Source organism: Pollicipes pollicipes, unplaced genomic scaffold (genome assembly GCF_011947565.3).
Source record: "Pollicipes pollicipes isolate AB1234 unplaced genomic scaffold, Ppol_2.1 Scaffold_4002;HRSCAF=4701_pilon_pilon_pilon, whole genome shotgun sequence".
Taxonomy (NCBI): Eukaryota; Metazoa; Arthropoda; class Thecostraca; order Pollicipedomorpha; family Pollicipedidae; genus Pollicipes; species Pollicipes pollicipes.
This window is the reverse complement of record NW_023596420.1, coordinates 41,768,824-41,780,560: the sequence shown is the minus strand read 5'-3', so window position 1 is coordinate 41,780,560 and position 11,737 is coordinate 41,768,824. Positions and strand designations below refer to the sequence as shown.

General features: G+C 66.3%; 2 long non-coding RNA genes across 2 annotated transcripts; both read right to left on the bottom strand.

The window, feature by feature from the left end:
• Window positions 1–756: 756 nt before the first annotated feature.
• On the bottom strand, window positions 757–4,027 carry LOC119094612 (uncharacterized). The gene is made up of 3 exons (XR_005093770.1): window positions 3,984–4,027; window positions 3,108–3,294; window positions 757–1,026 (listed from the first exon to the last, which is right to left on the bottom strand). It is a non-coding gene; the product is annotated as an uncharacterized LOC119094612 (long non-coding RNA).
• A 1,331-nt stretch (window positions 4,028–5,358) lies between these two features.
• LOC119094611 (uncharacterized) lies at window positions 5,359–11,444 on the bottom strand. Its single transcript, XR_005093769.1, has 4 exons — window positions 11,399–11,444; window positions 8,669–8,788; window positions 7,493–7,606; window positions 5,359–5,379 (listed from the first exon to the last, which is right to left on the bottom strand). It is a non-coding gene; the product is annotated as an uncharacterized LOC119094611 (long non-coding RNA).
• Between the last annotated feature and the right edge of the window lie 293 nt (window positions 11,445–11,737).

Genomic DNA, 11,737 nt, shown 5'->3' with positions numbered 1-11,737 from the left:
CGAGGGGTCGCGGACGGGGTCGACTGGCTCGGTCTGCACGGTCTGAATGATGACCAAAGACCGCTGTAAATCAGACGAGACTGCAGAACCCAAATTAGCCTGCGGAAATGCTGTTTCTCGAGGTTGCCTTCTCTCAAGGTCATCAGTGGCCTCCCGCTCCCATCGGCGCGTTTCCCCAAACAGCCAGCCAATCGGGCAAGAGGCTGGCGTCTGACCTTTCCGACCGATCGACGCACACCGGCGGATTCCGTACGGCCCGAGCGCTCGTTCCTCGGCGACAAGCTTTGTGGCCTAGTGGATGCATGAGGCGGCTTGTGCGGTATGCCCCCTCAGGGTTAATCCATGAGCGCCAGAAGACGCATGCTGCGGTGTTGAAAGCGGAAGACAAAGGGGACGCGCGGTTCGGACTGGACGATACGCACGAAACGCGGCGGCAACTTGAACGGGCTTAATCTAAGCATTTTGGTTGGATGCATTCTTTTGTCAGCACCATGTAGACAGGTGTGCTACGCGAGCCCTGACCCACCATCCGATCCCGAAACTCCCGGTCAACGGTAGCATTTTGCGGCGAAAGCAACAACGCCCGGCACGGTCCGTCCTGGCCTCTGACATTCCCTGACCTTTAGCGTGGCCGCTGCCGCCGGCCGCCGGCCACCGCAGTCAGGGGCAAACGGCCAGCGCCTGAAGCTCGCCGCGTAAAACCCACGCCGCTGGGGATGGGTGGCTTGGTGACGGAACAAGGACTGGTTCGCATGTTGGCGATGGTGGTATGCTGGCCTGGGGTGTATGCGGTGTCCGACCGCGGCGGGTCGGGGCGAGCCCGGTCGGCACAGCGAGGCGCGCCGGTCTGACGCGGGGAGGACCGCCAGCCCGGCCGGCGCCGACGGCGTCCGGCCAGTGTACTCACGCCGGTATGGGGAACGGCTGGCTGGTGTACAGGGCGGCCGGTACGTTGCTGTCGTACGCCTGTACGCCGGGGTTTGTACTGCTGTCGGCCTCACGCACGCCGGTGGGGGGCGACTCGATCTGTGGACACACGGCACCACCGTCGACACCAGCCGCATACCAGACAGCGGCAGCGGTGCAGCACGGGGTGCAGGGCGGTCGGTCCACACGCAACACAGGGCTCCATCTTCGGCCTGGGCATGGACGCCGTGGCAGAAGAGTGCAAGGTGCAAGGTGGTGGTGAATTCGTTGTGGCAATGCTTCAGCCCAAGGCTCCACGGCTAAGACAACACACAACAGGAGTCCAGTTCGGTCGTTTGAGCTTTTTCGGGCTGGAACACCGTCGTTTATACGATCGGTCCAGGCCAAACAGACCCGACTTCGTTTGAGCAGGCTTAATCCGCTTGCTTCGACGTAACGAGCTGGTTCCCGGATTTGAATGTTGACAGTGCTGACGGAAGGCTGAGTATCTGATACCCTTATGTAACACCACTAAAGTATTGCATTAAGCGGCGGCAATATTGGCGCGGAAAAGCGCAAAAACGGCCTACTGTCCAGAGCGCGCCTGCAACGGTCACCTGAAAACCACATTCCTGCGCGCAGAAAACTTACTCGAAAGGACATTGCGGGGAATCAGCATTTCGAAGATCATATATATGCGCGGGAAACATGGCATATCAAGTGTGTGAGGAGGCGTACCGATTCCCCATGCGACCACAATGAAACACTTCACTTTTTGCACTTTGCACACACAAGTGCTTTCACGGACCAGGCGACAGCGTGCGGGACCGTACGGACCGCACGACTCTGCGACGGCCGACGCAACGCCAGCCTGCGACTGGTCTCCAGCTGGCCGGTCAGCTCGCGCGAGCCCTGTCCTCGGACGGCGAGCACCTGTCACCAAAACGTCACCAAGTAGCCGCGAACAGGCACCAACGCACACACCGCATGCCGCTGCCACAAGCATAGCGACGACCCCTCCCCCCCCCCCCCCCCCTCCCCCGAGAGGACCGAGGCGGCAGCTGCGTACCGACCGGTAGCGGACGGCAGGGTGTCGCGCAATACGCGGGCGGAGGCGGAGGTGGACGCGGCTGTCCCCGAGGCCCCCTGCGAATAGCCGGGCCACGCCGAACCCGATCAATAGAGGACGGCCAAGGATGCCGCCGCGGCCGTGTGACCCCCACAGGAACAACCTCCCTCCCCTCCCCCCCCCCCCGGCACATACACACACTTGTCGTGACCTTGACCGGGACCCCACGGCCGACTGGCGGCACTCGTGGCCCAGACGTGCCGTGGCCAACTGGCATCGCTCCCGGCCGGCGTGCAGCTACCATCGACAGAGGATGACTCTGACCAGGACACCGCGCCACCCGCTGGCAGTGAGTGATTACTCACCGGGCTACGCCGTGCCATCACCAGTGCCCCCCAGTGGCGAGACGGCGGCCCACACGCACGCAGGTCGACGAAACCCCCATCGCTTCTGTCGGTGGATCCTCACCCAGCCCGACACCCGAGGCGTCGGTTACCTCACTCGCGGAAATCGACACGCCGGTGCTGAAGACGGGCGGCGACCCAGAGAGAACGCCGGCGCCGCGCGCGCCGCCGGCCGGACCCGGACGCGATGCAGCGGGCGGGCACAAAGCCCTCCCCCACCCCTTACTACCAGCGTAGCTAATCCCACCGCACAACTTTTCCGCAACATCCGGGATCAGCGCATCAGGTGGCAGCGGAGATCCCAGCGAGGAGACTCCAGTCGTGTCATCCGACCCACTGCCGCTCGGTCCGGCTGGCCCGTGACAGGCCAGGCGGCGGGCTTCCCCAGCCGCGCCAGCTTCCCGCGGAAGATTCCTCCGCCGGTCTCGCGTGGATGGCACGGGTTTCCCGCCCACCGTGACACAGCCGCGCCACGCTGTGATGAGCTGTGACGTTTACCGAGAAACGTGCAGGAACGCTGCTTCCAAAAACGTAGGTAGCGTTCACTTCGTCAACGCTCCCTTTGAATGAAAAGTGACGCGCGGAACTGGACGTCCCAGGACTCGGCGCATACCAAGCAGCGTGCAACGACAACAGGCATGGCGTCCAACAGCGACGAACACCATCGAGTCTGTCGTTCGGTCAGCGCGCTGTCCGCGCCTGCGTGCCGGCCTCGGCCGCCGGCTCACCCTGTGCTCCTGCTGACTGGGCTGGCTGGTGGGCGTCTTGCCGCGCGCCTCGTCGGCGGCCGGCGCCGCGGCGCGCGCGCACCGCCTCTTGCCGAGTGGCGTCTGCGACACGTCCTCGTCCCGCGCCGGCTCGTCCGGCGCCAGGCTTGAGCAGGAAGAGTGCGAGCGCGCCGAGCCGGGCCGGTGCCTGCCGGGGGGGTGAGGTCAGGGGTAGGATCAAGGCGCCGCGGGCGGCATGACAGCTGCTCAATGAAGGCTGCTCAATGCAAGGCGTTCACGCTCGTTATGGCGTGTGCTGCTAGCGACCCCACAAGACTCGGGTTCACAGCAATCATGCGCCAAAAGAATGGCGATGACCCAACCAGAGAAAATTCTGAGCCATCTCAACACATCAACGGTAACGTATGGCGACATTCAAACATCTGTACCACCAACCATCGCGTGTGCCTACACCACTATCGCAGTTGAACGCCTCCTTCGATGGCCAGGAGTGCTGAAGTAATTGAGTCAATATTCTGGGAGCCACACCAATAGCACAATGCCCCGTAGACATAATCACGAGAGTAAGGACGCTGTCACCAACACAAGCGCTTGTGACCAAACCAAAAACGAAAACATTCCTCCAACAGATAACCCTTCTCTTACTTTGGTACCGACCAAAAACAGGATGATGCACCCCATTTCGCGACCTCGTGCCTAACGAAACACACAACTTTGAACGGCACAAAGACAAGAGCATCCCACCACAATAGAACAGACATGTCACGCATCATCACAAGCACACCAAACGAACAACCATTGCCCAGCGACAGCGCGCACATCACTAGCGATCAGCTGGTCTCCCTCCAGGCAGCCATCGGGGCGCGACCGACTTACTTGCTGGCGCCGGCGGCGTCCTCCCGCTTGCCCTGCCTGCTGTGGGCGGTCCGAGTCCCTCCGACGCCTCTTCATGCCCGCCGGCGACACCTCACAGCGCGCGGCGGCCGCTCGCTGCGCGCCGCCCTCCCGCGCCGCGCCGGGCGGCTGGGGCCGCCTCGTCGCGGGCGGCGCCGCGCGGCCGCGTCGGCTCGTCGCGCGTCCGCGTGCTGGGCAGCCTCCTCGCGCCGCGGGCCGGGCGCGCCGGCGCCGCCTCCCCCCGAGCCCCACTGCGCGGCGTCGCGTCGGCGTGACGCGCCCCGGTCCGCTGCTGCGCAGCCTCCTCGCGCGGCTCGCCGGGCGGCGGCCGCGTCAACAAGTCGCTTCTCGATGCGGCAGCGCAGCACCGGCACGCCGCTCTGCCGGCTGAGCGGCGGCAGCGGCACGGCCGGTGCCGCCAGCACGGCCGCCGGCACGGCCGCTGCCGGCGGCGGCGGCGGTGGCGCCGGCGCCGAAGCCACAGTCACAGGCGGTGCCGCGGCCGGCGGCGCCGAAGCCGGCGGCGGCGGTGGCGCCGGTGAGGCTTGCCCTTCGCTGCGCTCGCTGGAGGTGGTCGGCCGGCCGCGCGGCGTGCCTCGCTTGCCGCTGATCCGGCGTGAGAAACAGACGGCTGAAGGTGGCCTTCTTGTTGGCGTCGCTGGTGCCCACGCCGCTGGCGTCCAGCTTGGGTGGCGAGTCCGAATCGGACGAGTCCGAGTGGTGGGCGGCGGCCAGACGCGGCTCTGGCTTTGGGCGGGCCTCCTCGTCGCTGCTGGCTGCCGGCTGCGGCGGGCGGCGGCGCGGCGCCGGCGCCGGGGCCTCGTCGTCCGAGGACGAGTCAGACGCCGTGCTCAGCAGCTCGCGCGACTGGTACTGCGCCTCGCGCGCGGCCGACGCCCGCGGGCGCGCCGCCTCGCGCCCGCGGCCGCCGGCGCGGGCCGCCTCCAACGCCGCCGGCGGCGGCCCCTTCAGGCTGCCTTTGGTCGGCACGGACTGCGTCGCTGGCCGCGGCGGCGGCGGCGGCGGCGGCTTCGGCGGGGCCTGCTCCTCCTCCGAATCGCTGTCGCTGGCGGCTGCCGGCGGCGGCCGCCGCGGCGAGGGCTTCAGCTTGACACGCGGCCGGCCGGGCCGCCGCGGCGGGCCGTCGGCCGGCGGCGGCGGCGCTCGCCGTTTGGAGCGCTCCAGCTTCTCGCTGTCACTCTCGCTGAGCGCGGAGAGGCGCGGCCGCGGCCTCTTGCCGCCGGTGGTGGAGCGCACGCTGGCCGAGGCGGCCGGCTCGGCCGGCGGCGCGCACTCGTCCTCCGAGGACGAGGACGACTCCGACATCTCCATCGACACGGGCCCGTCCGACAGTGTGGATGGAGTCGCATTTTTCCACCTGCAGGACAGCGGCGGCGTCAGGACAAGCCGCGACGACAGCAGTACGGAAGCGCAAGGACGTTGCCAGAGAGAAGGACGCTGCCAGACAGCTCACGCCCAGTGAATTACGCATAGCACAATCCTGCTGTGTCCGTGACAAAATTGCATGATAAAATGAAGCGTTTAATTCATCACATTTGGGGAAATCAATATTAAGAAGGACCAATTCATTATTCTGTACGGCTGATCGCTACATCAGACACCATCACACTTCTCATATCAAAACGTCGAGAGGCAGCGGACACCAGAGCTGTAACATCATGGCTCGGCTGTCGGGGAGGCGCCAAGCTGTCGCGGAATGCCAAAAAAGGTTTCCGTCAGTACCGGAGCGTTCAGATCAGGCCACTGGACTCCACGGGACGTCACACAAACAAAGACAAGCTCACGGCGGAAAAGCTGAGAAGCTGAGCAGAAGAATTTGGTGGCTCCCTGACGGTACGCCTGTCGCCACAGGGCCAGTCTAACGATCTCCTTCCTACTCACAATGTGCACGAAGCGTGCGCAGTCGGCCAACTGTTGCGGAACTCCCCAGCGGCTCCGTCAGTTACGCACGCCAGTCGCTCTAAACTCTCCGGCCAAACTTCTGCCGTCGGGGAGTGGGCCGTCCCGCCGCGGGCGCCGCGGGGCGCTGCGACGGTGCCGACGCCTCGGAACCAGGACAGACGGCGGCTCCGTGGCGTCGCTCGAGCAGCGCTGGGAGCCCGGCAGCGGCCACGTGGCGCCGCGAAGCCGCGGAGGAACGCCACCGTGGCGCCCCTCGGACCGCGTGTAACAGATCGGCTCGGTGGGAAGGCGGTCCCAGAGCTCCAGCCGAAATCACGAGTGTGGATACCCCGGGTCACACCTGGCGCTTCTCGCCAGATCGGCCCGCACATCTGCACACTGCATGCATTCCAACGACTTGCCCTGACGCCTTCCTCGAGCGCGCTCAGCTGTCGGCCAGGTCAGCCCTACCTCGCACGAGGACGCCAGCCTCCAACCACGCCGGCTGGCTCCCGACCTCCTCTCGCCACACGGAGAGCTTCCGCAGCTCGACCGCGACGACTCTGCGATCAATAGCACGGCGGCCGCCGCAGCCGTCCGGCCCAGTGTCCGGCCCAGTCCCCGTGTCGACTTGTTTACGGGGCCATGATGAACGCACACTGGAAATTGCCCGCGGCGCAGCGGCAGGACATCTCGCGGCGAAAAACAGCCGGCGACGGCCGGCTGCCGCCCGCGCCGCGCCGACGTCCAATCGAGTCGCACAAGCGGCGCCGGCGGCGGCCACTTTTGGCGGCGTGCCGGCGCGGCCGACGGTCGGCCGACGGCGGCGCTCCATCTCCCGCCGAGTTGAGCGTTCGGTGCTGCGCCTCGGCCCCGGCAATGCCAGGCCGGACTCACGGGACCGGCGGCCAGCGTGGCTATTAGCGGCAACGGGCGCGTCAAGGTCTACGGCGCAAGCTATGCGCTTGCAAAGGGGGGGGGGGGGCAGCGCGTGGAGTGATCATGAACATACTCATGATCACGTGGATTGGCTAATGGGGAGAATTACCCCGGCACAGAAAGTACCGTACATTGATCGAATGTGGTTGGTTGCCATGGCAACCCGCTCATGTGGCACGTGGAGCCGATGGCAAGGACAAGACGGCGCCTGCACACGCAGACCGCCCGTTCACCACCACTGGCTGGTTCCTTCCCGGATGACGCCGACTCATGACGCCGTCAGTGCGGCGGAGCAGCGCCGGCAGAGGGAGGTTCAAACGTCGGCAGGGGCCAGCACACTCTAGGAGCGCTCGGCGACTGTGCAGGGAGATCACCGGCGGTCAGGGGAGCTTGGCGGAGACAGGCGGAGATCAAAACGGGTCGGCAGATATCGGCAGAGGTCAGCAGAAGTCCGCCAACCATCGGGGGTCAGCCGCGGCCCTGTCCAGGTCAGCTGATATCGGCGGAGGTCAGAAGTCCGCCAGCAACCGGAGGTCAGCCGCGGCCCTGTCCAGGTCAGCAGAGGTCGGCAGAGGTCAGAAGTCCGCCAGCCGCCGGAGGTCAGTCACGGCCCTGTCTAGGTCAGCAGAGGCCGGCGCCGGCCTCCTCACCTGCGAGACGAGCTCCTCGATCGAGATGTCGTCGCCGTGCCCGTTCAGATCCAGCGTCTCGGCGCTGCTCGGCCCGGCCGGCTCGCTGCTGTTGGGGAACTCGTGCGGCGACAGCTGGAACGGTCCGCGCGCGCGTCAGCGCGTGGCTCGCCCGGCTGGGGTCACGGGCGAGTCACAGGGTCGCGTCAGCGCGTGGCTCGCCCGGCTGGGTCACGGGCGGGTCACAGGGTCGCGTCAGCGCGTGGCTCGCCGGGCTGGGTCACGGGCGGGTCACAGGGTCGCGTCAGCGCGTGGCTCGCCGGGCTAGGTTACGGGCGGGTCACAGGGTCGCGTTGGCGCGTGGCTCGCCCGGCTGGGGTCACGGGCGGGTCACAGGGTCGCGCCCGGGCGCGGCGATTGACGGGGCACCTTCACGCCAGCCCACCGGTGGGGGCCGCCACCCGATCCCACTGCGCGGCGCACGTCGGCGCCGTGCGGCGGCCGTGAACGGCACGACAGGAGGACGCCGTGCTGTTTAGATACGGCGTGCGATCCTGACCGGCATCACAGGGCGTGGTTCTGGCCTCGGTGGTTGCGCCGGGACAATGCGGGCCCGGCGGGTTAATTTTCGGGCTGTCACAATGTGCGGGATTTGAGGGTCTCAAGGTGAGGCCTACGTCAGCAGGATGTAGCTCAATCACAGACTAAGTCAACAGGTCACCAGTTGCGAAGAGGGTCACAGCGAACGGCGTCAGGTTAGAAGGGCGTCGCAGGGTAGCGACTCTAGTCCAACCAATCCGTGATTGGTAGACTATGGTAGAGGTCAGCATGCATAAATCGCTAAGTTCAGGGAGCAGCTTTCCCGTAACGTCAGGGGTTGACGACGAATATCCCAACCCACCACGCTCTCAGCTCTCAGTTCACTTCACCCAGTTCAAAACAACGGGGTCACACCTGAACAAAATCCTGAGCTTGTCACTAGGAACATGGGCACTGACTGGCCCAAAGCCACAGACAAACTTTTGTTCCTGTGTTCGCGCATAACCGCCTCCCTGAGATCGCAGCAGCTCAACCAATGCCACGGTTGGGCCGCTCAGCCGCCCACGCCACCGCGCTGCCCAAAACCGCGCCGACCGCCGGCGTGGCGACCGTCCGCCCCGGCGGCCGGCCGGCGGCGGCGCCACCGTCGGCGGCTACCTTGCGCGCCGGCGTGTCCTCGAAGATGGACGAGACGGGCGTGCCGGCCGGGTCCTTGTTCATGATGGAGCGCAGGCTCCACTTCACGCCCGCGTTCGCGCCCGGACTCTCCGAGCCCTCCTGGAACGGCAGGCGCGCGACGTCACGGATCGCGGGAACTCCGGCCGGCTCGGTCACCGCCGACACGACCGGGGGAGGGGAGCTCCGGGAACGTGAGGGGAGGTCGGCGCACGTCGCCAAGACCGGTCACGGCGGCGATAGCCAGCAACGTCAATAAATATACCGGTCACCACGATGTCACGGCTCCTGCTACCGAACCCGGCCTCGGCTTCCCGCACGCCAGCTCATGTGGCCAATCCACCCACACCGGTCCAGTCACGCAGAAAAGAGACCGCCGGCGGTTAATCCTTGGCCAACGACTGCAAACTGGTGTCCTTGGAGCTTTTATGACGCACTCAGTTGCTGAGGCTATATAGCGTCGCCTGCCTCTCACCCTGGCCGGAAGGGCAGGCACCGCGGGGATCGAACCCCGTACCTCTGGTTTCCCAGACTGCAAACTAGTGACCGTCGGCGCCGCCTCACCATAGTCTAACACCGGCGCACATGGGGTTCGCTGCGGGACCACACAGAGCCCGTCTCCCGCTACCCTACCACAGCCGACCACACCGCGCCGGCGGAACGAGAGCGGCACCGGTCGGCGCCCCGCGTTCGCAGCGGTTACAGGCTAGAGCGACGTGCACGACAGAGTACGGCTGGCACGACCGGCGCGGCGGCGCACAGCAGCGCCTGGCAGGGTACGGCAGGATACAGAGTACATCGCGGGACAACAGGACACAGCGGGGTAAACCGGGTAAATCGAGCCCGCCAGGACGTCGCAAGACGCACGGGGTACGGCAGAGCGGGGCGAGGCAATGCAGAGCGTTCTGGTGATCGGGGCGCGGCTCCTTCCGCCCGCGGACCGCCGTCAGGCACCGCAAGGCAGGCGGATGGTGTGCGGCCTATTCAACCTGGTGGGACTATGCAGAATCGAGTTGCAGGCTGGAAATCGGCGAGTAATTTTCGTATAGCCTGGACGTGAGATGCAAAAATCGAGAAGTGAAGTGACCAAAGCTTATCGAATTAAATGTACAAAATTCCCGACGCATACCACAGCTGTCACCTGCGACGTCACAATGTTACAGATGTATATTTTACTGCATGTCACAGCTCTCCAACGAGCACTACGCACCAGGTCATGCCATAAGGGTTACGCCACAGAAACGCTAATAGTGCAACGAACGTTACCGGCACGCGCCGAATGATGAACGTTGTGCCAATGATGAACGTTGCCGGCACGCAACGTCCCGAATGTAGCGAACCCGGCTGTTCATTTTCCCCTGATCCATCACTCCACCATTCGCGCGGCGGGTGCGGCGGACGCGGCGGGCGCAGCGGGCGCGGCAGGCGCCGCTGCCCGGCGCCCCACCGAGCGTCTGAGAGCGGCCCGTAGCGCCTAATGGCCGTCCCGTGCCCGGGCGCCGACCAACAGCGTGCGTCCGGCGCACGCCGCCGGGCAGCGGCCGGTCCGTGCAAAGGTCGCGTCGGGACGGTCGCGTCGGGACCGGGAACCGGATAACGATAGGTGGCTTGGAAACGGGACACAGGGACGACACACGCAGAGACAAGCCTCCAAAAACCACCGTTCAGCGCGGACATCTCGCACAAAAGCCGGCGGTCACAGCGATCACTTTTGGTTCGCACTGCGAATGACAGAGCAAACCATTGTTCCGCATAAAACAGTGCACACAGAGGCGGGGCGGGACCAGCTTCACACGGCAGGAGGGCGCGGAGCACGCCCCAGCAGCATGACCCGCAACTCCGACGACAGGATCGCTGCCGGCGGCATCGCCGGTAATGCGGTGGCGCAGGCCGCCCCCCCCCCCCCTCCCCCAACACGGGGGCTTCCGCGGCCGGCTCCGAAGAGCGCAGACGCCAATACCGAGCCCCCACCCCGGTTAACACGCAGGCCTGGGGAGGTGGGAGAGGCCGCCCGCACCAGCCGGGCAACGGCACACGGCCGAGCCGGCGAGACCAGGTCACTCGCCGGCTGAGACCAGGCTGAGACCAGGTCACTCGCCGGCTGAGACCGGGTTGAAACCAGGTCACTCGCCAGACAGAGGCGGCCCCGCCGGAGGCGACACAGTGACGTCACGACCGTGAGTCGTGACCGTCCTGACAGCCAGACCGACGCAGCACGTAACTAAATAAGCCATGACTCGCGAAAATAGCGCTGGGCTACGTCACCAGCCGCGGTAAGAGCGGTGCCATCGCGGGCCGCTGACGTCACCCGGCTGACTCCGGCGCCGCGACAGCACACACACGTGCACACCACGACACACTCGTACACACGACACACGACACGCACGTGCACACCACGCCGTCGTAGGCATAACGCACGCCGACACAACACCAGTCCCGTGGCGAACGGCGTACCTCTGGTGCTCGTCAGATCGGTGACCGGCCAGCAGACAGGCGCCAGTACGCCAGCGTCGTCACGCCGGCTGAGGGCCGTCCGACCTAACCGCGTGACGAGGCCCGCGCATCACACCGTCACGGAACGCTCGCCTCGCCGCGTCGCAGCTGGCGTGGGGGTTGCCGGCGACTGCGAACCCCTTACCTGGCCCGGCGCCCAGTGCCGTGCTCGTCCTGCGTCTCGATACCGTGACCTGGCCCGTGAACACCTCCACTCACCTTCCGCTCGGCCGGCGTGGTGGGCGGCGGAGGCTCGGGGCTGGGCACAGCGGCGCGCCGCTCGTCCGCCGACTCCTCCGACTCCGACTCCGAGTCCGAGTCGCTGGACGAGCCGCTGGAGGCCGCGCCCGGCCGCGCCGGGGCCGCCGTCCTCGCCGGCGCCGCCGGCGTCATGTTCGCCTCGCTCGCGGCCGCGGGCGACGGCCGGCTGTGGACATCCGAGCGCGACCGTCAGAGTTCCGGCCGGCCAGTGCGCGGGAGGGGCGACTCCGATCTCCCCCAGGCCTTCCACACATCGGGCGGATGATCGGTTCCAGCGCGGGCGCAAGGCGTCCGGCC